This window comes from Talpa occidentalis, unplaced genomic scaffold, assembly GCF_014898055.3.
Source record: "Talpa occidentalis isolate TD23 unplaced genomic scaffold, MPIMG_talOcc4v2.1 talOcc4.7, whole genome shotgun sequence".
NCBI lineage: Eukaryota > Metazoa > Chordata > Mammalia > Eulipotyphla > Talpidae > Talpa > Talpa occidentalis.
This window is the reverse complement of record NW_023605083.1, coordinates 37022530-37028241: the sequence shown is the minus strand read 5'-3', so window position 1 is coordinate 37028241 and position 5712 is coordinate 37022530.

The window sequence follows — 5712 nt, the reverse complement described above, 5'->3', positions numbered from 1 at the left end:
TAGATTCCTGCTATGAGTGAGACCATCCGGTATTTTTCTTTTTCTTTATGGCTTATTTCGCTGAGCATGATCCCTTCCAGCGCCATCCATGTTGCTGCAAATTGCATGTGTTTATCTTTTTTGAATGCTGAGTAATATTCCATGGTATATATGTACCACATCTTCTTGATCCAGTCATCTATTTTAGGGCATTTGGGTTGTTTCCAAAGCTTAGCTATTGTAAACAGTGCTGCTATAAACATAGGGGTGCAGGTGTTCTTTGGAATTGATGTTTCTGTGTCCTTTGGGTAAATACCTAGGAGTGGAATTGCTGGATCATATGGAAGCTCTATGTTTAGTAGGTCCAGAAATCTCCATACAGCTTTCCACAGTGGTTGGACCAGTTTGCACTCCCACCAACAGTGCAGAAGAGTTCCTTTTTCTCCACACCCTCGCCAACATTTGTTGTTGCTAGTTTTTTTAATATGTGCCATTCTCACTGGTGTAAGATGGTATCTCATGGTAGTTTTGATTTGCATTTCCCTGATGACAAGTGATGTTGAACATTTTTTCATATGCCTGTTGGCCATTTGCATTTCCTCTTCAGAGAAGTTTCTTTTAAGCTCTTCTGCCCATTTTTTGACTGGATTATTTTCTTTGTTGTTGTTGAGTCTCATCAGCTCTTTGCAGATTTTTGTGATCAGTCCTTTATCATTAGTGTTGGGTGCAAAAATGTTCTCCCAGTTGGTGGGGTTTCTCTTTGTTTTTTTTATTGTCTCTTTTGCTGTGCAAAAGCTCTTTAATTTGATGTAGTCCCAGCTGTTTATCTTTGCCTTCACTATCACTGCTTTGGGTGATGTGTCTGTAAAGATGTCTTTGATGTGCAAATCACGTAGTGTTTCGCCTATATTTCCTTCTATATATTTTATGGTTTCAGGTCTTATGTCTAGTTCTTTAATCCATTTTGAGTTGATTTTTGTGTATGGTGTGAGGTGGTGGTCAAGCTTCATTCTTTTGCATGTAGCGACCCAGTTTTCCCAGCACCATTTATTGAACAAACTTTCTTTGCTCCAATGCATATTCTTTGCTCCTTTGTCAAAAATTAGTTGACCATAAATCTGTGGGTTTATTTCTGGATTTTCTATTCGATTCCATTGGTCTGTATGTCTGTTCTTGTTCCAATACCATGCAGTTTTGATGATTATGGCTTTGTAGTATAGTTTGAAGTCTGGGAGTCTGATGCCTCCATTCCCTTCTTTTTTTTTCAGGAGAGCTTTGGCTATTCGGGGTTTTTGGTGATTCCATATGAATTTCATCAATAATTGTTCTATTTCTTTGAAGAATGCCATTGAAATTTTGATTGGAATAGCATTGAATCTGTATATTGCTTTTGGTAGGATGGCCATTTTAATAATGTTTATTCTTCCAATCCATGAGCAGGGGATGTCTCTGATAGGAAATAATTTTACAACCTGAAGTGAGGAGCCTGCCAATTAAAATTAAAAATTAAAAAAAAAATGGCTCCCACATCTCAAAAAAGACATTCCTATATACCAAGGGTCCTATAAAAAGATTTACACATCAAAAATAAAGAGAAAAAGCTCACAATTGCACATTTTCCCCCCAAGTAAATGCTCTACAAAAAGAAAGGTTAGGGACTTAGACCCAGGAAGAAACCTGTCCAAAATTTAATAAAACTGAGGGAAACTTGAAGGTCAGCTTAGTAAGTCTTTCTTTTTGTTCTAGGGGAGACAAGCATTGCATTAGCAACTTAGGAAAATTGGTCAATGGAATTTGCTTTAGCAGGTTGCTGTGAATGAAGGATTAGTTGAAACATCTACTGAGACTTGGCAGGAGAGGATATTTGGTGTGATTGAAGCAGACTATAAACCTAGTTTCTGAGTCCAGAGGAGAGCAGGTTGAGAAGATTCCCTGGCATTGGACTTGAGATATCTGTCCATGTTGGAATGAGGATGTGACAGTGACAATTTGACAATTTCCCATTTTGCAGTCTGAATGTTTTTGGTGATGTCATAGACACCCAGGAGGTTTTGGTAAGATTGTCCAGTCTTGGTTATTTTCCAGAGCAAAGCATGAAGAAGAGGTAGTTCTGGTGAATTTCTGGAGTCCCCACACAGCTGCAGCTCTAGGCATGCAGGTAGCCCCTATGTGATCTGCCATAGTGACAAGTCCTTTGATGATTGTATCTAGTTATCTACCTTCAATGTACACGTCTTTAGATCCTGCGGAGAAAGCTACATGACAAGCTAAAATCCCAGTAAGAATCTGGGAAATCAGATTTTAATTCTCAGTAATTCCAAGTCAGGAGGGTGGGGAGAAAATTAGGAAAATTAATTTGGACAATTCTAGTCAGATATTGAAGGAAACTGCAAAAGTTTTAAAATTTGGTAAGGGTGGACAATTTGTATAAGACAACAGGATTTGGTTTAATGTATAGGTAGATAGCAAATCCATGTAGTTTGCAAAGAGGTGAGAAATAGCTTGATGAACAGCACCAGAATTAAAAATTCATGAGGTTGTACTGTATAGTTTTCTCTTGAAACATAAAATTTCTCTTTATAGTCATTTTTTCTTTTAATCAATGACAATCAAAGTAAGATTATTCTCAGTCACAAAATAAGTTTGGTTTCATTAGATTTGGCCTGAATACTTACATAGGTGTAGAAAGAATGTTAATTAACCACATAGGTCTTTTTAACGTTTATTTTGCTGGAAGTTTTTATAAGGAATATCGGATTAAATTTTTAAAAGCTTCTTGAGTCTAGGAAGCTGAACCAAGAATTTGTCATCAGATTTTACCTGCAGTACTTATAGATTTATTTATTTTTATTAAATTTATTTCTTACATCACAAGCTGATTTTCCCAAGAGGGGTTTGTAAGCATTGACTCAATAAAATTGACCTTAGTTTCTTAAAATGGTCTGGTCATATCTCATTTTATGCACAGCATTTTCAAGTATGCTTTGTCAAAGCTTTGGCTATATAATCAATGTTTCTAATTATATTTGTCCCAGGTCATATTTTTATTAAGCCAATGCAAATCATTATATTGCCATGAAAATAATGGCACTCAAAAGTCCCTAAGTTGTAGGGGAGTAGGCAAAGAGAAAAAAAAATATTGTATTTCATTTCTGTTGTTTACAAAAGTATAATCTACTAAATGTTTATGAACTATAGATAGTTAAGAGAAAAGAGAAAGAGGTTCCTTATATCCAGGAAATAGGACATTTAAGAATCAGCAGTATTTCAATCAAATCCGTAATCACCCTTCATGAACTCATACAGTCTTATGGAGTTCTTGTTCAGTTTGACCTTGGATCAGCAATCTTTTAAGTCCACCAGTTTCTCCAACCAGGGTCCTAGAAATCCCAACTCAGTTCAGTAGTATGATTTGCTGTTATTTCAGCAAAGCCGTAGAAGTCTGTGCCTCAGAGAACCTACATAATCCTTTCATAGTGTCTGAGATAGTCCTTTTTAGTTGAAAATGATGTACATTGGCCTGTTGCTGATTGCAAGTGCTTTCAGGGAAGCATCATAGCCTCCTGCCTGGTCTCCCAGGCTGCAGTCTCTTCTCAACAGAATTGCCACACTCAGTCTAACAGATTTCTAGTTACATTGCTTTCTGTCTCAGACCTTCCCTTTTTTTAATCCTCTGCTCACAACCTTTCCATCTCACTCCCAGTAAATTCAATTTTGCATAATGCTCTGTGTGAACCAGCGCCCCCATCCCAAGTACCCCCGTGTCATCTCCTCCTAATCCCCCTGACATTTCTTTGTACTCCAGTCAAATGGGCCTCCTTGGGGTTCTTTAACATTTTTGTCACCTTTCTCTCTAGGGGTCTGTACCTTCTGCTGGGAATGTTCTTCCCCAAATATTCACATGGCTTCCTCAAATTTTCAATTTCCTGTTCAAATATTACAAATAAATAAGAACTTCTCAAACAATCCTACCTAAAATAGGAACTATATTCTGATCACCTCTTTTGCAGCAATTCTCGGTTCTCTAAAATGAATTTTATCCCTTACCCTACTTAATTTACCCTTAGAATTTTCACTGTTTAACATTTTGTGTGTTTTCCTGTTTGTTATGGTTTGTTTCCTTCTGGTGAGATAAATATGAAAGATGGGCTTTTTCTGTTTTGTTCATTCTTTATGTCCTTTGCCTAGGACATCCCCAGACTCTTAGTAGGCATTCACTATTTACTGGTTCAGTTAATGAATATACCCTAGATTTTTTCAAATATGTGAATTTTTTCTAGATTAAACCAGTATAAATTATATTTCTATTCTTTATAACAGGTCTGTCTATCTTGGCACTACTGGTAGTTTAGACCGTATCATTCTTTGTTGGGGCTGCTTTCTGCTTTGCAGGATATTTAGCAGCATACTTTCCTCTACTTGTCAGATAACAGCGAAAGTTCCCACTGTGACAACTAAAAATGTCACCAGACATTGCCAAATATCCTCTAGAAAGCAATATTGCCCCACTTGAGGCTCAACTCAAATATAATCTTGATCAAGGTTTGATTGATTTTCTCTCAGTTGAGTTATGAACCCTTTATCTCTGCTTCTGTAGTATCTCTCTCATTGTTTTGTATAACTTTATAGAATTATCTCTTTAATTGTCTGTACCAACTGAGTGGTGACATCTTTGAATGCAGGAACTATAGCTATATATTTAGTACTGTTCTAATACACAAAGGGATTGTTAAATGTTTTCCAGTGATTGAATGAATGAACTATTAGCTTTCTTGGCTAGGTAAAGCCACTGAAAACAATTTGATATGACCCTCCCATTGTGGTAGTTAAGAAATCAACTAGGGCTTTGACAATGCTATGGTATATAAACAGAATGCTAGAATAGAAAGTTCTGAGAATGATGGCCAGTAAAAATTAAAGCTGAATGCTCACTATAGGGAAGTAGCTTATATCAAAGAGAATCATCAGAAGTCAGTGCAAGCATAGGTGTTATGGTTTGTTTGAATAATTTAGGCAGTTCTACATCCAGTGCACCAAGGGTGGGTAATTTTCTGCTCTATTTTTCCAGAACATGAGATGAAACTATCACTGACATTATTTCTACTTCAAAATGTTCCTGAAAAGGGAAATCTGAGATAAGTGATACAAAAACAAGCTTTTGACTCATTCGTTTTAGATATTGCTGAGCTTTTTAAATGAGAGTAACAGCAATTTGATTCTTTCATTTGGACTATTCACTGAAAGTAGGATGTGCAATTTTATGTTTTGTTTTTGAGAGTCTTGGTTTTTCTGATTTGATATTCTTTCCTGCTTTGCAAAAAGAAAAAAGGCAAATAAAGAAGAAAAGCTTGTCTACCTTACTCTCTTTTCAGATATACAAATAAATTAACGTTTTGGGAGCTAAATGGAGTCAAAATTAAATTGAATTAATTGTAAAAGTCCATAGAATTTTTCAAATGTTTTCATCTAAAAAATTTAAGTATGTGTGATCCAAGCAAAAATTGATTCTGTGTTTATTTAAATATATTTCTGGTGATAGCTGATGGTATTTAGAAATAAAAACTCTCAATTCAAAACCTCTGTACAGATCCCTGAGGAAACTGAAGTAAAGAAGGATAAAACAGGCCTGGAAAAGATACAGAGTACGTTTTGCCTCACCAGATTGAGGACTTAACTTCAGTCTTTCCACCCTGGAAATGTCAGGAGTACTTTTCGTACTAACATCATTTTATT